Here is a 22,805-nt window from a genome sequence, read left to right as displayed (position 1 = left end):
TTTCTTTGTATACTTTGGACTATACGGGCCGAGTCCGGGATTTACGGGAAATCGCGGATTTTCGTTTGAGGGCGATTAAACTTCTTTTATTCAGCGTCTCATCAAAAATGAAAACATTTTTGAAAACTACAAGTCTCATGCGTTGTAGTGGTGAGAAAATAATTTAAAAATTCGTTCGGAAAATAAGTTTACTCCCTGGGTGATTTCTTTGTATACTTTTGACTATACGGGCCGAGTCCGGGGTTTACGGGAAATGGCGGGTTTTCGTTTGCCGGCGATTAAACTTCTTTTATTCAGCGTCTCATCAAGAATGAAAACATTTTTAAAAACTATAAGTCTCATGGGTTTTAGTGGTAAAATAATAATTTAAAAAATCGTTCGGAAAATGAGTTTACTCCCTGGGTAATTTCTTTGTATACTTTTGACTATAAGGGCCGAGTCCGGGGTTTACGGGAAATGGCGGGTTTTCGTTTGCCGGCGATTAAACTTCTTTTATTCAGCGTCTCGTCAAAATTGAAAACATTTTTGAAAACTACAAGTCTCATTCGTTTTAGTGGTGAAAAAATAATTTAAAAAATCGTTCAGGAAATGAGTTTACTCCCTGGGTACTTTCTTTGTATACTTTTGATTATACGGGCCGAGTCCAGGGCTTACGGGAAATGGCGGGTTTTCGTTTGCCGGCGATTAAACTTCTTTTATTCAGCGTCTCATCAAAAATGAAAACATTTTTAAAAACTACAAGTCTCATGGGCTTTAGTGGTGAAATAATAATTTAAAAAATCGTTCGGGATGTGAGTTTACACCCTGGGTACTTTCTTTGTATACCTTTGACTATACGGGCCGAGTCCGGGATTTACGGGAAATCGCGGATTTTCGTTTGCCGACGATTAAACTTCTTTTATTCAGCGTCCCATCAAATATGAAAATATTTTTGAAAACTACAAGTCTCATGCGTTAAGTGGTAAAAAATAATATAAAAAATCGTTCGGGAAATGAGTTTAGTCCCTGGGTACTTTCTTTGTATACTTTTGACTATACGGGTCGAGTCCGGGGTTTACGGGAAATGGCGGGTTTTCGTTTGCCGGCGATTAAACTTCTTTTATTCAGCGTCTCATCAAAAATGAGAACATTTTTGAAAACTACAAGTCTCATGCGTGTTAGTGGTGAAAAGATAATTTAAAAAATCGTTTTGGAAATGCGTTTACTTACAGGGTACTTTCTTTGTATACATTCGACTATACGGGACAAGCCCGGGATTTAGGGGAATTCGCGGGTTTTCGTTTGCTGGCGATTAAACCACTTTCATTAAGCGTCTCATCAAAAATGAAAACATTTTTGAAAACTACAAGTCTCATGCGTTTTAGTGGTGAAAAAAAAAATTAAAAAATCGTTCGGGAAATGAGTTTACTCCCTGGGTACTTTCTTTGTATACTTTGGACTATACGGGCCGAGTCCGGGATTTACGGGAAATCGCGGATTTTCGTTTGAGGGCGATTAAACTTCTTTTATTCAGCGTCTCATCAAAAATGAAAACATTTTTGAAAACTACAAGTCTCATGCGTTGTAGTGGTGAAAAAATAATTTAAAAAATCGTTCGGAAAATGAGTTTACTCCCTGGGTACTTTCTTTGTATACTTTTGACTATACGGGCAGAGTCCGGAGTTTACGGGAAATGAGGGGTTTTCGTTTGCCGGCGATTAAACTTCTTTTATTCAGCGTCTCATCAAGAATGAAAACATTTTAAAAAACTATAAGTCTCATGGGTTTTAGTGGTGAAATAATAATTTAAAAAATCGTTCGGAAAATGAGTTTACTCCCTGGGTAATTTTTTTGTATACTTTTGACTATACGGGCAGAGTCCGGGGTTTACGGGAAATGGCGGGTTTTCGTTTGCCGGCGATTAAACTTCTTTTATTCAGCGTCTCATCAAAAATGAAAACATTTTTAAAATTTATAAGTCTCATGGGTTTTAGTAGTTAAATAATAATTTAAAAAATCGTTCGGGAAATGAGTTTACATCCCGGGTACTTTCTTTACTATACGGGCCGAGTCCGGGATTTACGGGAAATCGCAGTTTTTCGTTTGCCGGCGTTTATACTTCTTTTATTCAGCGTCTCATCAAAATTGAAAACATTTTTGAAAACTGCAAGTCTCATTCGTTTTAGTGGTGAAAAAATAATTTAAAAAATCGTTCGGGAAATGAGTTTACTCCCTGGGTACTTTCTTTGTATACTTTTGATTATACGGGCCGAGTCCAGGGTTCACGGGAAATGGCGCGTTTTCGTTTGCCGGCGATTAAACTTCTTTTATTCAGCGTCTCATCAAAAATGGAAACATTTTTCAAAAACTACAAGTCTCAAAGTCTTTAGTGGTGAAATAATAATGTAAAAATAGTTCGGAAAATGAGTTTACACCCTAGGTACTTTCTTTGTATACTTTTGACTATACAGGCCGAGTCAGGGATTTACGGGAAATCGCAGGTTTTCGTTTGCGGGCGATTAAACTTCTTTTATTCAGCGTCTCATCAAAAATGAAAACATTTTTAAAAACTACAAGTCTCATGCGTTGTACTGGTGAGAAAATAATTTAAAAATTCGTTCGGAAAATAAGTTTACTCCCTGGGTAATTTCTTTGTATACTTTTGACTATACGGGCCGAGTCCGGGGTTTACGGGAAATGGCGGGTTTTCGTTTTCCGGCGATTAAACTTCTTTTATTCAGCGTCTCATCAAAAATGAAAACATTTTTAAAAACTATAAGTGTCATGGGTTTTAGTAGCGAAATAATAATTTAAAAAATCGTTCGGGAAATGAGTTTACATCCCGGGTACTTTCTTTACTATACGGGCCGAGTCCGGGATTTACGGGAAATCGCAGTTTTTCGTTTGCCGGCGATTAAACTTCTTTTATTCAGCGTCTCATCAAAAATGAAAACATTTTTAAAAACTATAAGTCTCATGGGTTTTAGTAGTGAAATAATAATTTAAAAAATCGTTCGGGAAATGAGTTTACATCCCGGGTACTTTCTGTACTATACGGGCCGAGTCCGGGATTTACGGGAAATCGCAGTTTTTCGTTTGCCGGCGATTAAACTTCTTTTATTCAGCGTCTCATCAAAATTGAAAACATTTTTGAAAACTACAAATCTTATTCGTTTTAGTGGTGAAAAAATAATTTAAAAAATCGTTCGGGAAAAGAGTTTACTCCCTGGGTACTTTCTTTGTATACTTTTGATTATACGGGCCGAGTCCAGGGTTTACGGGAAATGGCGGATTTTCGTTTGCGGGCGATTAAACCTCTTTCATTAAGCGTCTCATCAAAAATGAAAACATTTTTGAAAACTACAAGTCTCATTCGTTGTAGTGGTGAAAAAATAATTTAAAAAATCTTTCGGAAAATGAGTTTACTCCCTGGGTACTTTCTTTGTATACTTTTGACTATACGGGCAGAGCCCGGGGTTTACGGGAAATGGCGGGTTTTCGTTTGCCGGCGATTAAACTTCTTTTATTCAGCGTCTCATCAAAAATGAAAACATTTTTAAAAACTACAAGTCTCATGCGTTGTACTGGTGAGAAAATAATTTAAAAATTCGTTCGGAAAATAAGTTTACTCCCTGGGTAATTTCTTTGTATACTTTTGACTATACGGGCCGAGTCCGGGGTTTACGGGAAATGGCAGGTTTTCGTTTTCCGGCGATTAAACTTCTTTTATTCAGCGTCTCATCAAAAATGAAAACATTTTTAAAAACTATAAGTGTCATGGGTTTTAGTAGCGAAATAATAATTTAAAAAATCGTTCGGGAAATGAGTTTACATCCCGGGTACTTTCTTTACTATACGGGCCGAGTCCGGGATTTACGGGAAATCGCAGTTTTTCGTTTGCCGGCGATTAAACTTCTTTTATTCAGCGTCTCATCAAAAATGAAAACATTTTTAAAAACTATAAGTCTCATGGGTTTTAGTAGTGAAATAATAATTTAAAAAATCGTTCGGGAAATGAGTTTACATCCCGGGTACTTTCTTTACTATACGGGCCGAGTCCGGGATTTACGGGAAATCGCAGTTTTTCGTTTGCCGGCGATTAAACTTCTTTTATTCAGCGTCTCATCAAAATTGAAAACATTTTTGAAAACTACAAATCTTATTCGTTTTAGTGGTGAAAAAATAATTTAAAAAATCGTTCGGGAAAAGAGTTTACTCCCTGGGTACTTTCTTTGTATACTTTTGATTATACGGGCCGAGTCCAGGGTTTACGGGAAATGGCGGGTTTTCGTTTGCCGGCGATTAAACTTCTTTTATTCAGCGTCTCATCAAAAATGAAAACATTTTTAAAAACTACAAGTCTCATGGGCTTTAGTGGTGAAATAATAATTTAAAAAGTCGTTCGGGAAGTGAGTTTACACCCTGGGTACTTTCTTTGTATACTTTTGACTATCCGGGCCGAGTCCGGGATTTACGGGAAATCGCAGGTTTTCGTTTGCCGGCGATTAAACTTATTTCATTCAGCGTCTCATCAAAAATGAAAACATTTTTGAAAACTACAAGTCTCATGCGTTTTAGTGGTGAAAATATAATTTAAAAAATCGTTCGGAAAATGAGTTTACTCCATGGGTACTTTCTTTGTATACTTTTGACTATACGGGCCGAGTCCGGGATTTACGGGAAGTCGCGGTTTTTCGTTTGCCGCGATTAAACTTCTTTCATTCAGCGTCTCATCAAAAATGGAAACATTTTTAAAAACTACATGTCTCATAGGCTTTAGTGGTGAAATAATAATTTAAAAAGTAGTTCGGGAAATGAGTTTACACCCTAGGTACTTTCTTTGTATACTTTTAACTATACGGGCCGAGTCCGGGGTTTACGGGAAATGGCGGGTTTTCGTTTTCCGGCGATTAAACTTCTTTTATTCAGCGTCTCATCAAAAATGAAAACATTTTTAAAAACTATAAGTGTCATGGGTTTTAGTAGCGAAATAATAATTTAAAAAATCGTTCGGGAAATGAGTTTACATCCCGGGTACTTTCTTTACTATACGGGCCGAGTCCGGGATTTACGGGAAATCGCAGTTTTTCGTTTGCCGGCGATTAAACTTCTTTTATTCAGCGTCTCATCAAAATTGAAAACATTTTTGAAAACTACAAATCTTATTCGTTTTAGTGGTGAAAAAATAATTTAAAAAATCGTTCGGGAAAAGAGTTTACTCCCTGGGTACTTTCTTTGTATACTTTTGATTATACGGGCCGAGTCCAGGGTTTACGGGAAATGGCGGATTTTCGTTTGCGGGCGATTAAACCTCTTTCATTAAGCGTCTCATCAAAAATGAAAACATTTTTGAAAACTACAAGTCTCATTCGTTGTAGTGGTGAAAAAATAATTTAAAAAATCTTTCGGAAAATGAGTTTACTCCCTGGGTACTTTCTTTGTATACTTTTGACTATACGGGCAGAGCCCGGGGTTTACCGGAAATGGCGGGTTTTCGTTTGCCGGCGATTAAACTTCTTTTATTCAGCGTCTCATCAAAAATGAAAACATTTTTAAAAACTACAAGTCTCATGCGTTGTACTGGTGAGAAAATAATTTAAAAATTCGTTCGGAAAATAAGTTTACTCCCTGGGTAATTTCTTTGTATACTTTTGACTATACGGGCCGAGTCCGGGGTTTACGGGAAATGGCAGGTTTTCGTTTTCCGGCGATTAAACTTCTTTTATTCAGCGTCTCATCAAAAATGAAAACATTTTTAAAAACTATAAGTGTCATGGGTTTTAGTAGCGAAATAATAATTTAAAAAATCGTTCGGGAAATGAGTTTACATCCCGGGTACTTTCTTTACTATACGGGCCGAGTCCGGGATTTACGGGAAATCGCAGTTTTTCGTTTGCCGGCGATTAAACTTCTTTTATTCAGCGTCTCATCAAAAATGAAAACATTTTTAAAAACTATAAGTCTCATGGGTTTTAGTAGTGAAATAATAATTTAAAAAATCGTTTGGGAAATGAGTTTACATCCCGGGTACTTTCTTTACTATACGGGCCGAGTCCGGGATTTACGGGAAATCGCAGTTTTTCGTTTGCCGGCGATTAAACTTCTTTTATTCAGCGTCTCATCAAAATTGAAAACATTTTTGAAAACTACAAATCTTATTCGTTTTAGTGGTGAAAAAATAATTTAAAAAATCGTTCGGGAAAAGAGTTTACTCCCTGGGTACTTTCTTTGTATACTTTTGATTATACGGGCCGAGTCCAGGGTTTACGGGAAATGGCGGGTTTTCGTTTGCCGGCGATTAAACTTCTTTTATTCAGCGTCTCATCAAAAATGAAAACATTTTTAAAAACTACAAGTCTCATGGGCTTTAGTGGTGAAATAATAATTTAAAAAGTCGTTCGGGAAGTGAGTTTACACCCTGGGTACTTTCTTTGTATACTTTTGACTATCCGGGCCGAGTCCGGGATTTACGGGAAATCGCAGGTTTTCGTTTGCCGGCGATTAAACTTATTTCATTCAGCGTCTCATCAAAAATGAAAACATTTTTGAAAACTACAAGTCTCATGCGTTTTAGTGGTGAAAATATAATTTAAAAAATCGTTCGGAAAATGAGTTTACTCCATGGGTACTTTCTTTGTATACTTTTGACTATACGGGCCGAGTCCGGGATTTACGGGAAGTCGCGGGTTTTCGTTTGCCGCGATTAAACTTCTTTCATTCAGCGTCTCATCAAAAATGGAAACATTTTTAAAAACTACATGTCTCATAGGCTTTAGTGGTGAAATAATAATTTAAAAAGTAGTTCGGGAAATGAGTTTACACCCTAGGTACTTTCTTTGTATACTTTTGACTATACGGGCCGAGTCCGGGATTTACGGGAAATCGCAGGTTTTCGTTTGTCGGCGATTAAACCTCTTTCATTAAGCGTCTCATCAAAAATGATAACATTTTTGAAAACTACAAGTCTCATGCGTTGTAGTGGTGAAAAAATAATTTAAAAAATCGTTCGGAAAATGAGTTTACTCCCTGGGTACTTTCTTTGTATACTTTTGACTATACGGGCAGAGTCCGGGGTTTACGGGAAATGGCGGGTTTTCGTTTGCCGGCGATTAAACTTCTTTTATTCAGCGTCTCATCAAAAATAAAAACATTTTTAAAAACTACAAGTCTCATGCGCTGTAGTGGTGAGAAAATAATTTAAAAATTCGTTCGGAAAATAAGTTTACTCCCTGGGTAATTTCTTTGTATACTTTTGACTATACGGGCCGAGTCCGGGGTTTACGGGAAATGGCGGGTTTTCGTTTGCCGGCGATTAAACTTCTTTTATTCAGCGTCTCATCAAGAATGAAAACATATTTAAAAACTATAAGTCTCATGGATTTTAGTGGTGAAATAATAATTTAAAAAATCGTTCGGAAAATGAGTTTACTCCCTGGGTAATTTCTTTGTATACTTTTGACTATACGGGCCGAGTCCGAGGTTTACGGGAAATCGCAGTTTTTCGTTTGCCGGCGATTAAACTTCTTTTATTCAGCGTCTCATCAAAATTGAAAACATTTTTGAAAACTACAAGTCTCATTCGTTTTAGTGGTGAAAAAATAATTTAAAAAATCGTTCGGGAAATGAGTTTACTCCCTGGGTACTTTCTTTGTATACTTTTGATTATACGGGCCGAGTCCAGGGTTTACGGGAAATGGCGGGTTTTCGTTTGCCGGCGATTAAACTTCTTTTATTCAGCGTCTCATCAAAAATGAAAACATTTTTGAAAACTACAAGTCTCATTCGTTGTAGTGGTGAAAAAATAATTTAAAAAATCTTTCGGAAAATGAGTTTACTCCCTGGGTACTTTCTTTGTATACTTTTGACTATACGGGCAGAGCCCGGGGTTTACGGGAAATGGCGGGTTTTCGTTTGCCGGCGATTAAACTTCTTTTATTCAGCGTCTCATCAAAAATGAAAACATTTTTAAAAACTACAAGTCTCATGCGTTGTACTGGTGAGAAAATAATTTAAAAATTCGTTCGGAAAATAAGTTTACTCCCTGGGTAATTTCTTTGTATACTTTTGACTATACGGGCCGAGTCCGGGGTTTACGGGAAATGGCGGGTTTTCGTTTTCCGGCGATTAAACTTCTTTTATTCAGCGTCTCATCAAAAATGAAAACATTTTTAAAAACTATAAGTGTCATGGGTTTTAGTAGCGAAATAATAATTTAAAAAATCGTTCGGGAAATGAGTTTACATCCCGGGTACTTTCTTTACTATACGGGCCGAGTCCGGGATTTACGGGAAATCGCAGTTTTTCGTTTGCCGGCGATTAAACTTCTTTTATTCAGCGTCTCATCAAAAATGAAAACATTTTTAAAAACTATAAGTCTCATGGGTTTTAGTAGTGAAATAATAATTTAAAAAATCGTTCGGGAAATGAGTTTACATCCCGGGTACTTTCTTTACTATACGGGCCGAGTCCGGGATTTACGGGAAATCGCAGTTTTTCGTTTGCCGGCGATTAAACTTCTTTTATTCAGCGTCTCATCAAAATTGAAAACATTTTTGAAAACTACAAATCTTATTCGTTTTAGTGGTGAAAAAATAATTTAAAAAATCGTTCGGGAAAAGAGTTTACTCCCTGGGTACTTTCTTTGTATACTTTTGATTATACGGGCCGAGTCCAGGGTTTACGGGAAATGGCGGGTTTTCGTTTGCCGGCGATTAAACTTCTTTTATTCAGCGTCTCATCAAAAATGAAAACATTTTTAAAAACTACAAGTCTCATGGGCTTTAGTGGTGAAATAATAATTTAAAAAATCGTTCGGGAAGTGAGTTTACACCCTGGGTACTTTCTTTGTATACTTTTGACTATCCGGGCCGAGTCCGGGATTTACGGGAAATCGCAGGTTTTCGTTTGCCGGCGATTAAACTTCTTTTATTCAGCGTCTCATCAAAAATAAAAACATTTTTAAAAACTACAAGTCTCATGCGCTGTAGTGGTGAGAAAATAATTTAAAAATTCGTTCGGAAAATAAGTTTACTCCCTGGGTAATTTCTTTGTATACTTTTGACTATACGGGCCGAGTCCGGGGTTTACGGGAAATGGCGGGTTTTCGTTTGCCGGCGATTAAACTTCTTTTATTCAGCGTCTCATCAAGAATGAAAACATATTTAAAAACTATAAGTCTCATGGATTTTAGTGGTGAAATAATAATTTAAAAAATCGTTCGGAAAATGAGTTTACTCCCTGGGTAATTTCTTTGTATACTTTTGACTATACGGGCCGAGTCCGAGGTTTACGGGAAATCGCAGTTTTTCGTTTGCCGGCGATTAAACTTCTTTTATTCAGCGTCTCATCAAAATTGAAAACATTTTTGAAAACTACAAGTCTCATTCGTTTTAGTGGTGAAAAAATAATTTAAAAAATCGTTCGGGAAATGAGTTTACTCCCTGGGTACTTTCTTTGTATACTTTTGATTATACGGGCCGAGTCCAGGGTTTACGGGAAATGGCGGGTTTTCGTTTGCCGGCGATTAAACTTCTTTTATTCAGCGTCTCATCAAAAATGAAAACATTTTTGAAAACTACAAGTCTCATTCGTTGTAGTGGTGAAAAAATAATTTAAAAAATCTTTCGGAAAATGAGTTTACTCCCTGGGTACTTTCTTTGTATACTTTTGACTATACGGGCAGAGCCCGGGGTTTACGGGAAATGGCGGGTTTTCGTTTGCCGGCGATTAAACTTCTTTTATTCAGCGTCTCATCAAAAATGAAAACATTTTTAAAAACTACAAGTCTCATGCGTTGTACTGGTGAGAAAATAATTTAAAAATTCGTTCGGAAAATAAGTTTACTCCCTGGGTAATTTCTTTGTATACTTTTGACTATACGGGCCGAGTCCGGGGTTTACGGGAAATGGCGGGTTTTCGTTTTCCGGCGATTAAACTTCTTTTATTCAGCGTCTCATCAAAAATGAAAACATTTTTAAAAACTATAAGTGTCATGGGTTTTAGTAGCGAAATAATAATTTAAAAAATCGTTCGGGAAATGAGTTTACATCCCGGGTACTTTCTTTACTATACGGGCCGAGTCCGGGATTTACGGGAAATCGCAGTTTTTGGTTGCCGGCGATTAAACTTCTTTTATTCAGCGTCTCATCAAAAATGAAAACATTTTTAAAAACTATAAGTCTCATGGGTTTTAGTAGTGAAATAATAATTTAAAAAATCGTTCGGGAAATGAGTTTACATCCCGGGTACTTTCTTTACTATACGGGCCGAGTCCGGGATTTACGGGAAATCGCAGTTTTTCGTTTGCCGGCGATTAAACTTCTTTTATTCAGCGTCTCATCAAAATTGAAAACATTTTTGAAAACTACAAATCTTATTTGTTTTAGTGGTGAAAAAATAATTTAAAAAATCGTTCGGGAAAAGAGTTTACTCCCTGGGTACTTTCTTTGTATACTTTTGATTATACGGGCCGAGTCCAGGGTTTACGGGAAATGGCGGGTTTTCGTTTGCCGGCGATTAAACTTCTTTTATTCAGCGTCTCATCAAAAATGAAAACATTTTTAAAAACTACAAGTCTCATGGGCTTTAGTGGTGAAATAATAATTTAAAAAATCGTTCGGGAAGTGAGTTTACACCCTGGGTACTTTCTTTGTATACTTTTGACTATCCGGGCCGAGTCCGGGATTTACGGGAAATCGCAGGTTTTCGTTTGCCGGCGATTAAACTTATTTCATTCAGCGTCTCATCAAAAATGAAAACATTTTTGAAAACTACAAGTCTCATGCGTTTTAGTGGAGAAAATATAATTTAAAAAATCGTTCGGAAAATGAGTTTACTCCCTGGGTACTTTCTTTGTATACTTTTGACTATATGGGCCGAGTCCGGGATTTACGGGAAGTCGCGGGTTTTCGTTTGCCGCGATTAAACTTCTTTCATTCAGCGTCTCATCAAAAATGGAAACATTTTTAAAAACTACATGTCTCATAGGCTTTAGTGGTGAAATAATAATTTAAAAAGTAGTTCGGGAAATGAGTTTACACCCTAGGTACTTTCTTTGTATACTTTTGACTATACGGGCCGAGTCCGGGATTTACGGGAAATCGCAGGTTTTCGTTTGTCGGCGATTAAACCTCTTTCATTAAGCGTCTCATCAAAAATGATAACATTTTTGAAAACTACAAGTCTCATGCGTTGTAGTGGTGAAAAAATAATTTAAAAAATCGTTCGGAAAATGAGTTTACTCCCTGGGTACTTTCTTTGTATACTTTTGACTATCCGGGCCGAGTCCGGGATTTACGGGAAATCGCAGGTTTTCGTTTGCCGGCGATTAAACTTCTTTTATTCAGCGTCTCATCAAAAATAAAAACATTTTTAAAAACTACAAGTCTCATGCGCTGTAGTGGTGAGAAAATAATTTAAAAATTCGTTCGGAAAATAAGTTTACTCCCTGGGTAATTTCTTTGTATACTTTTGACTATACGGGCCGAGTCCGGGGTTTACGGGAAATGGCGGGTTTTCGTTTGCCGGCGATTAAACTTCTTTTATTCAGCGTCTCATCAAGAATGAAAACATATTTAAAAACTATAAGTCTCATGGATTTTAGTGGTGAAATAATAATTTAAAAAATCGTTCGGAAAATGAGTTTACTCCCTGGGTAATTTCTTTGTATACTTTTGACTATACGGGCCGAGTCCGAGGTTTACGGGAAATCGCAGTTTTTCGTTTGCCGGCGATTAAACTTCTTTTATTCAGCGTCTCATCAAAATTGAAAACATTTTTGAAAACTACAAGTCTCATTCGTTTTAGTGGTGAAAAAATAATTTAAAAAATCGTTCGGGAAATGAGTTTACTCCCTGGGTACTTTCTTTGTATACTTTTGATTATACGGGCCGAGTCCAGGGTTTACGGGAAATGGCGGGTTTTCGTTTGCCGGCGATTAAACTTCTTTTATTCAGCGTCTCATCAAAAATGAAAACATTTTTGAAAACTACAAGTCTCATTCGTTGTAGTGGTGAAAAAATAATTTAAAAAATCTTTCGGAAAATGAGTTTACTCCCTGGGTACTTTCTTTGTATACTTTTGACTATACGGGCAGAGCCCGGGGTTTACGGGAAATGGCGGGTTTTCGTTTGCCGGCGATTAAACTTCTTTTATTCAGCGTCTCATCAAAAATGAAAACATTTTTAAAAACTACAAGTCTCATGCGTTGTACTGGTGAGAAAATAATTTAAAAATTCGTTCGGAAAATAAGTTTACTCCCTGGGTAATTTCTTTGTATACTTTTGACTATACGGGCCGAGTCCGGGGTTTACGGGAAATGGCGGGTTTTCGTTTTCCGGCGATTAAACTTCTTTTATTCAGCGTCTCATCAAAAATGAAAACATTTTTAAAAACTATAAGTGTCATGGGTTTTAGTAGCGAAATAATAATTTAAAAAATCGTTCGGGAAATGAGTTTACATCCCGGGTACTTTCTTTACTATACGGGCCGAGTCCGGGATTTACGGGAAATCGCAGTTTTTGGTTGCCGGCGATTAAACTTCTTTTATTCAGCGTCTCATCAAAAATGAAAACATTTTTAAAAACTATAAGTCTCATGGGTTTTAGTAGTGAAATAATAATTTAAAAAATCGTTCGGGAAATGAGTTTACATCCCGGGTACTTTCTTTACTATACGGGCCGAGTCCGGGATTTACGGGAAATCGCAGTTTTTCGTTTGCCGGCGATTAAACTTCTTTTATTCAGCGTCTCATCAAAATTGAAAACATTTTTGAAAACTACAAATCTTATTCGTTTTAGTGGTGAAAAAATAATTTAAAAAATCGTTCGGGAAAAGAGTTTACTCCCTGGGTACTTTCTTTGTATACTTTTGATTATACGGGCCGAGTCCAGGGTTTACGGGAAATGGCGGGTTTTCGTTTGCCGGCGATTAAACTTCTTTTATTCAGCGTCTCATCAAAAATGAAAACATTTTTAAAAACTACAAGTCTCATGGGCTTTAGTGGTGAAATAATAATTTAAAAAATCGTTCGGGAAGTGAGTTTACACCCTGGGTACTTTCTTTGTATACTTTTGACTATCCGGGCCGAGTCCGGGATTTACGGGAAATCGCAGGTTTTCGTTTGCCGGCGATTAAACTTATTTCATTCAGCGTCTCATCAAAAATGAAAACATTTTTGAAAACTACAAGTCTCATGCGTTTTAGTGGTGAAAATATAATTTAAAAAATCGTTCGGAAAATGAGTTTACTCCCTGGGTACTTTCTTTGTATACTTTTGACTATATGGGCCGAGTCCGGGATTTACGGGAAGTCGCGGGTTTTCGTTTGCCGCGATTAAACTTCTTTCATTCAGCGTCTCATCAAAAATGGAAACATTTTTAAAAACTACATGTCTCATAGGCTTTAGTGGTGAAATAATAATTTAAAAAGTAGTTCGGGAAATGAGTTTACACCCTAGGTACTTTCTTTGTATACTTTTGACTATACGGGCCGAGTCCGGGATTTACGGGAAATCGCAGGTTTTCGTTTGTCGGCGATTAAACCTCTTTCATTAAGCGTCTCATCAAAAATGATAACATTTTTGAAAACTACAAGTCTCATGCGTTGTAGTGGTGAAAAAATAATTTAAAAAATCGTTCGGAAAATGAGTTTACTCCCTGGGTACTTTCTTTGTATACTTTTGACTATACGGGCAGAGTCCGGGGTTTACGGGAAATGGCGGGTTTTCGTTTGCCGGCGATTAAACTTCTTTTATTCAGCGTCTCATCAAAAATAAAAACATTTTTAAAAACTACAAGTCTCATGCGCTGTAGTGGTGAGAAAATAATTTAAAAATTCGTTCGGAAAATAAGTTTACTCCCTGGGTAATTTCTTTGTATACTTTTGACTATACGGGCCGAGTCCGGGGTTTACGGGAAATGGCGGGTTTTCGTTTGCCGGCGATTAAACTTCTTTTATTCAGCGTCTCATCAAGAATGAAAACATATTTAAAAACTATAAGTCTCATGGATTTTAGTGGTGAAATAATAATTTAAAAAATCGTTCGGAAAATGAGTTTACTCCCTGGGTAATTTCTTTGTATACTTTTGACTATACGGGCCGAGTCCGAGGTTTACGGGAAATGGCGGGTTTTCGTTTGCCGGCGATTAAACTTCTTTTATTCAGCGTCTCATCAAAAATGAAAACATTTTTAAAAACTATAAGTCTCATGGGTTTTAGTAGTGAAACAATAATTTAAAAAATCGTTCGGGAAATGAGTTTACATCCCGGGTACTTTCTTTACTATACGGGCCGAGTCCGGGATTTACGGGAAATCGCAGTTTTTCGTTAGCCGGCGATTAAACTTCTTTTATTCAGCGTCTCATCAAAATTGAAAACATTTTTGAAAACTACAAGTCTCATTCGTTTTAGTGGTGAAAAAATAATTTAAAAAATCGTTCGGGAAATGAATTTACTCCCTGGGTACTTTCTTTGTATACTTTTGATTATACGGGCCGAGTCCAGGGTTTACGGGAAATGGCGGGTTTTCGTTTGCCGGCGATTAAACTTCTTTTATTCAGCGTCTCATCAAAAATGAAAACATTTTTAAAAACTACAAGTCTCATGGGTTAAAGTGGTGAAATAATAATTTAAAAAATCGTTCGGGAAGTGAGTTTACACCCTGGGTACTTTCTTTGTATACTTTTGGCTAAACGGGCCGAGTCCGGGATTTACGGGAAATCGCAGGTTTTCGTTTGCCGGCGATTAAATTTCTTTCATTCAGCGTCTCATCAAAAATGAAAACATTTTTGAAAACTACAAGTCTCATGCGTTTTAGTGGTGAAAATATAATTTAAAAAATCGTTCGGGAAATGAGTTTACTCCCTGGGTACTTTCTTTGTATACTTTTGACTATACGGGCCGAGTCCGGGATTTACGGGAAGTCGCGGGTTTTCGTTTGCCGGCGATTAAACTTCTTTTATTCAGCGTCTCATCAAAAATGGAAACATTTTTAAAAACTACAAGTCTCATGGGCTTTAGTGGTGAAATAATAATTTAAAAATAGTTCGGGAAATGAGTTTACACCCTAGGTACTTTCTTTGTATACTTTTGACTATACGGGCCGAGTCCGGGATTTACGGGAAATCGCAGGTTTTCGTTTGCCGGCGATTAAACTTCTTTCATTCAGCGTCTCATCAAAAATGAAAACATTTTTGAAAACTACAAGTCTCACGCGTTTTAGTGGTGAAAAAATAATTTAAAAAATCGTTCGGAAAATGAGTTTACTCCCTGGGTACTTTCTTTGTATACTTTTGACTATACGGGCAGAGTCCGGGGTTTACGGGAAATGGCGGGTTTTCGTTTGCCGGCGATTAAACTTCTTTTATTCAGCGTCTCATCAAAAATAAAAACATTTTTAAAAACTACAAGTCTCATGCGCTGTAGTGGTGAGAGAATAATTTAAAAATTCGTTCGGAAAATAAGTTTACTCCCTGGGTAATTTCTTTGTATACTTTTGACTATACGGGCCGAGTCCGGGGTTTACGGGAAATGGCGGGTTTTCGTTTGCCGGCGATTAAACTTCTTTTATTCAGCGTCTCATCAAGAATGAAAACATTTTTAAAAACTATAAGTCTCATGGGTTTTAGTGGTGAAATAATAATTTAAAAAATCGTTCGGAAAATGAGTTTACTCCCTGGGTAATTTCTTTGTATACTTTTGACTATACGGGCCGAGTCCGAGGTTTACGGGAAATGGCGGGTTTTCGTTTGCCGGCGATTAAACTTCTTTTATTCAGCGTCTCATCAAAAATGAAAACATTTTTAAAAACTATAAGTCTCATGGGTTTTAGTAGTGAAACAATAATTTAAAAAATCGTTCGGGAAATGAGTTTACATCCCGGGTACTTTCTTTACTATACGGGCCGAGTCCGGGATTTACGGGAAATCGCAGTTTTTCGTTTGCCGGCGATTAAACTTCTTTTATTCAGCGTCTCATCAAAATTGAAAACATTTTTGAAAACTACAAGTCTCATTCGTTTTAGTGGTGAAAAAATAATTTAAAAAATCGTTCGGCAAATGAGTTTACTCCCTGGGTACTTTCTTTGTATACTTTTGATTATACGGGCCGAGTCCAGGGTTTACGTCAAATGGCGGGTTTTCGTTTGCCGGCGATTAAACTTCTTTTATTCAGCGTCTCATCAAAAATGAAAACATTTTTAAAAACTACAAGTCTCATGGGCTTTAGTGGTGAAATAATAATTTAAAAATAGTTCGGGAAATGAGTTTACACCCTAGGTACTTTCTTTGTATACTTTTGACTATACGGGCCGAGTCCGGGATTTACGGGAAATCGCAGGTTTTCGTTTGCCGGCGATTAAACTTCTTTCATTCAGCGTCTCATCAAAAATGAAAACATTTTTGAAAACTACAAGTCTCATGCGTTTTAGTGGTGAAAAAATAATTTAAGAAATCGTTTTGGAAATGAGTTTACTCCCTGGGTACTTTCTTTGTATACATTCGACTATACGGGCCAAGCCCGGGTTTTACGGGAAATCGCGGGTTTTCGTTTGCCGGCGATTAAACCACTTTCATTAAGCGTCTCATCAAAAATGAAAACATTTCTGAAAACTACAAGTCTCATGCGTTTTAGTGGTGAAAAAATAATTTAAAAAATCGTTCGGGAAATGAGTTTACTCCCTGGGTACTTTCTTTGTATACTTTGGACTATACGGGCCGAGTCCGGGATTTACGGGAAATCGTGGATTTTCGTTTGAGGGCGATTAAACTTCCTTTATTCAGCGTCTCATCAAAAATGAAAACATTTTTGAAAACAACAAGTCTCATGCGTTGTAGTGGTGAAAAAATAATTTAAAAAATCGTTTGGAAAATGAGTTTACTCCCTGGGTACTTTCTTTGTATACTTTTGACTATACGGGCCGAGTCCGGGGTTTACGGGAATGGCGGGTTTTTGTTTGCCGGCGATTAAACTTCTTTCATTCAGCGTCTCATCAAAAATGAAAACATTTTTGAAAACTACAAGTCTCATGCGTTTTAGTGGTGAAAATATAATTTAAAAAATCGTTCGGGAAATGAGTTTACTCCCTGGGTACTTTCTTTGTATACTTTTGATTATACGGGCCGAGTCCGGGATTTACGGGAAGTCGCGGGTTTTCGTTTGCCGGCGATTAAACTTCTTTTATTCAGCGTCTCATCAAAAATGGAAACATTTTTAAAAACTGCAAGTCTCATGGGCTTTAGTGGTGAAATAATAATTTAAAAATAGTTCGGGAAATGAGTTTACACCCTAGGTACTTTCTTTGTATACTTTTGACTATACGGGCCGAGTCCGGGATTTACGGGAAATCGCAGGTTTTCGTTTGCCGGCGATTAAACTTCTTTCATTCAGCGTCTCATCAAAAATGAAAACATTTTTGAAAACTACAAGTCTCACGCGTTTTAGTGGTGAAAAAATAATTTAAGAAATCGTTTTGGAAATGAGTTTACTCCCTGGGTACTTTCTTTGTATACATTCGACTATACGGGCCAAGCCCGGGTTTTACGGGAAATCGCGGGTTTTCGTTTGCCGGCGATTAAACCACTTTCATTAAGCGTCTCATCAAAAATGAAAACATTTCTGAAAACTACAAGTCTCATGCGTTTTAGTGGTGAAAAAATAATTTAAAAAATCGTTCGGGAAATGAGTTCACTCCCTGGGTACTTTCTTTGTATACTTTGGACTATACGGGCCGAGTCCGGGATTTACGGGAAATCGTGGATTTTGGTTTGAGGGCGATTAAACTTCCTTTATTCAGCGTCTCATCAAAAATGAAAACATTTTTGAAAACAACAAGTCTCATGCGTTGTAGTGGTGAAAAAATAATTTGAAAAATCGTTTGGAAAGTGAGTTTACTCCCTGGGTACTTTCTTTGTATACTTTTGACTATACGGGCCGAGTCCGGGGTTTACGGGAATGGCGGGTTTTTGTTTGCCGGCGATTAAACTTCTTTTATTAAGCGTCTCATCAAAAATGAATACATTTTTAAAAACTACAAGTCTCATGCGTTGTAGTGGTGAGAAAATAATTTAAAAATTCGTTCGGAAAATGAGTTTACTCCCTGGGTAATTTCTTTGTATACTTTTGACTATACGGGCCGAGTCCGGGGTTTACGGGAAATGGCGGGTTTTCGCTTGCCGGCGATTAAACTACTTTTATTCAGCGTCTCATCAAAAATGAAAACATTTTTAAAAACTATAAGTCTCATGGGTTTTAGTGGTGAAATAATAATTTAAAAAATCGTTCGGAAAATGAGTTTACTCCCTGGGTAATTTCTTTGTATACTTTGGACTATACGGGCCGAGTCCGGGGTTTACGGGAAATGGCGGGTTTTCGTTTGCCGGCGATTAAACTTCTTTTATTCAGCGTCTCATCAAAAATGAAAACATTTTTAAAAACTATAAGTCTCATGGGTTTTAGTAGTGAAATAATAATTTAAAAAATCGTTTGGGAAATGAGTTTACATCCCGGGTACTTTCTTTACTATACGGGCCGAGTCCAGGATTTACGGGAAATCGCAGGTTTTCGTTTGCCGGCGATTAAACTTCTTTTATTCTGCGTCTCATCAAAATTGAAAACATTTTTGAAAACTACAAGTCTCATTCGTTTTAGTGGTGAAAAAATAATTTAAAAAATCGTTCGGGAAATGAGTTTACTCCCTGGGTACTTTCTTTGTATACTTTGGACTATACGGGCCGAGTCCGGGATTTACGAAAAATCGCGGATTTTCGTTAGAGGGCGATTAAACTTCCTTTATTCAGCGTTTCATCAAAAATGAAAACATTTTTGAAAACTACAAGTCTCATGCGTTGTAGTGGTGAAAAAATAATTTAAAAAATCGTTCGGAAAATGAGTTTACTCCCTGGGTACTTTCTTTGTATACTTTTGACTATATGGGCCGAGTCCGGGGTTTACGGGAAATGGCGGGTTTTCGTTTGCCGGCGATTAAACTTCTTTTATTCAGCGTCTCATCAAAAATTGAAAACATTTTTAAAAACTACAGGTCTCATGCGTTGTAGTGGTGAGAAAATAATTTAAAAATTCGTTCGGAAAATGAGTTTACTCCCTGGGTATTTTCTTTGTATACTTTTGACTATACGGGCCGAGTCCGGGGTTTACAGGAAATGGCGGGTTTTCGTTTGCCGGCGATTAAACTTCTTTTATTCAGCGCCTCATCAAAAATGAAAACATTTTTAAAAACTATATGTCTCATGGGTTTTAGTGGTGAAATAATAATTTAAAAAATCGTTCGGAAAATGAGTTTACTCCCTGGGTAATTTCTTTGTATACTTTTGACTATACGGGCCGAGTCCGGGGTTTACGGGAAATGGCGGGTTTTCGTTTGCCGGCGATTAAACTTCTTTTATTCAGCGTCTCATCAAAAAATGAAAACATTTTTAAAAACTACAAGTCTCATGCCTTGTAGTGGTGAGAAAATAATTTAAAAATTCGTTCGGAAAATGAGTTTACTCCCTGGGTAATTTCTTTGTATACTTTTGACTATACGGGCCGAGTCCGGGGTTTACGGGAAATGGCGGGTTTTCGTTTGCCGGCGATTAAACTTCTTTTATTCAGCGTCTCATCAAAAAATGAAAACATTTTTAAAAACTACAAGTCTCATGCCTTGTAGTGGTGAGAAAATAATTTAAAAATTCGTTCGGAAAATGAGTTTACTCCCTGGGTAATTTCTTTGTATACTTTTGACTATACGGGCCGAGTCCGGGGTTTACGGGAAATGGCGGGTTTTCGTTTGCCGGCGATTAAACTTCTTTTATTCAGCGTCTTATCAAAAATGAAAACATTTTTAAAAACTATAAGTCTCATGGGTTTTAGTGGTGAAATAATAATTTAAAAAATCGTTCGGAAAATGAGTTTACTCCCTGGGTAATTTCTTTGTATACTTTGGACTATACGGGCCGAGTCCGGGGTTTACGGGAAATGGCGGGTTTTCGTTTGCCGGCGATTAAACTTCTTTTATTCAGCGTCTCATCAAAAATGAAAACATTTTTAAAAACTATAAGTCTCATGGGTTTTAGTAGTGAAATAATAATTTAAAAAATCGTTCGGGAAATGAGTTTACATCCCGGGTACTTTCTTTACTATACGGGCCGAGTCCAGGATTTACGGGAAATCGCAGGTTTTCGTTTGCCGGCGATTAAACTTCTTTTATTCTGCGTCTCATCAAAATTGAAAACATTTTTGAAAACTACAAGTCTCATTCGTTTTAGTGGTGAAAAAATAATTTAAAAAATCGTTCGGGAAATGAGTTTACTCCCTGGGTACTTTCTTTGTATACTTTGGACTATACGGGCCGAGTCCGGGATTTACGAAAAATCGCGGATTTTCGTTAGAGGGCGATTAAACTTCCTTTATTCAGCGTTTCATCAAAAATGAAAACATTTTTGAAAACTACAAGTCTCATGCGTTGTAGTGGTGAAAAAATAATTTAAAAAATCGTTCGGAAAATGAGTTTACTCCCTGGGTACTTTCTTTGTATACTTTTGACTATATGGGCCGAGTCCGGGGTTTACGGGAAATGGCGGGTTTTCGTTTGCCGGCGATTAAACTTCTTTTATTCAGCGTCTCATCAAAAATTGAAAACATTTTTAAAAACTACAGGTCTCATGCGTTGTAGTGGTGAGAAAATAATTTAAAAATTCGTTCGGAAAATGAGTTTACTCCCTGGGTATTTTCTTTGTATACTTTTGACTATACGGGCCGAGTCCGGGGTTTACAGGAAATGGCGGGTTTTCGTTTGCCGGCGATTAAACTTCTTTTATTCAGCGCCTCATCAAAAATGAAAACATTTTTAAAAACTATATGTCTCATGGGTTTTAGTGGTGAAATAATAATTTAAAAAATCGTTCGGAAAATGAGTTTACTCCCTGGGTAATTTCTTTGTATACTTTTGACTATACGGGCCGAGTCCGGGGTTTACGGGAAATGGCGGGTTTTCGTTTGCCGGCGATTAAACTTCTTTTATTCAGCGTCTCATCAAAAAATGAAAACATTTTTAAAAACTACAAGTCTCATGCCTTGTAGTGGTGAGAAAATAATTTAAAAATTCGTTCGGAAAATGAGTTTACTCCCTGGGTAATTTCTTTGTATACTTTTGACTATACGGGCCGAGTCCGGGGTTTACGGGAAATGGCGGGTTTTCGTTTGCCGGCGATTAAACTTCTTTTATTCAGCGTCTCATCAAAAAATGAAAACATTTTTAAAAACTACAAGTCTCATGCCTTGTAGTGGTGAGAAAATAATTTAAAAATTCGTTCGGAAAATGAGTTTACTCCCTGGGTAATTTCTTTGTATACTTTTGACTATACGGGCCGAGTCCGGGGTTTACGGGAAATGGCGGGTTTTCGTTTGCCGGCGATTAAACTTCTTTTATTCAGCGTCTTATCAAAAATGAAAACATTTTTAAAAACTATAAGTCTCATGGGTTTTAGTAGTGAAATAATAATTTAAAAAATCGTTCGGGAAATGAGTTTACATCCCGGGTACTTTCTTTACTATACGGGCCGAGTCCGGGATTTACGGGAAATCGCAGGTTTTCGTTTGCCGGCGATTAAACTTCTTTTATTCAGCGTCTCATCAAAATTGAAAACATTTTTGAAAACTACAAGTCTCATTCGTTTTAGTGGTGAAAAAATAATTTAAAAAATCGTTCGGGAAATGAGTTTACTCCCTGGGTACTTTCTTTGTATACTTTGGACTATACGGGCCGAGTCCGGGATTTACGGGAAATCGCGGATTTTCGTTTGAGGGCGATTAAACTTCCTTTATTCAGCGTCTCATCAAAAGTGAAAACATTTTTGAAAACTACAAGTCTCATGCGTTGTAGTGGTGAAAAAATAATTTAAAAAATCGTTCGTAAAATGATCATCAAAAATGAAAACATTTTTAAAAACTATAAGTCTCATGGGTTTTAGTGGTGAAATAATAATTTAAAAAATCGTTCGGAAAATGAGTTTACTCCCTGGGTAATTTCTTTGTATACTTTGGACTATACGGGCCGAGTCCGGGGTTTACGGGAAATGGCGGGTTTTCGTTTGCCGACGATTAAACTTCTTTTATTCAGCGTCTCATCAAAAATGAAAACATTTTTAAAAACTATAAGTCTCATGGGTTTTAGTAGTGAAATAATAATTTAAAAAATCGTTCGGGAAATGAGTTTACATCCCGGGTACTTTCTTTACTATACGGGCCGAGTCCAGGATTTACGGGAAATCGCAGGTTTTCGTTTGCCGGCGATTAAACTTCTTTTATTCAGCGTCTCATCAAAATTGAAAACATTTTTGAAAACTACAAGTCTCATTCGTTTTAGTGGTGAAAAAATAATTTAAAAAATCGTTCGGGAAATGAGTTTACTCCCTGGGTACTTTCTTTGTATACTTTGGACTATACGGGCCGAGTCCGGGATTTACGTAAAATCGCGGATTTTCGTTTGAGGGCGATTAAACTTCCTTTATTCAGCGTCTCATCAAAAATGAAAACATTTTTGAAAACTACAAATCTCATGCGTTGTAGTGGTGAAAAAATAATTTAAAAAATCGTTCGGAAAATGAGTTTACTCCCTGGGTACTTTCTTTGTATACTTTTGACTATATGGGCCGAGTCCGGGGTTTACGGGAAATGGCGGGTTTTCGTTTGCCGGCGATTAAACTTCTTTTATTCAGCGTCTCATCAAAAATTGAAAACATTTTTAAAAACTACAAGTCTCATGCGTTGTAGTGGTGAGAAAATAATTTAAAAATTCGTTCGGAAAATGAGTTTACTCCCTGGGTAATTTC

Source organism: Hydractinia symbiolongicarpus, chromosome 13 (assembly GCF_029227915.1).
Source record: "Hydractinia symbiolongicarpus strain clone_291-10 chromosome 13, HSymV2.1, whole genome shotgun sequence".
NCBI classification, from domain to species: Eukaryota; Metazoa; Cnidaria; class Hydrozoa; order Anthoathecata; family Hydractiniidae; genus Hydractinia; species Hydractinia symbiolongicarpus.
Note: the sequence above shows the minus strand (reverse complement) of the source record.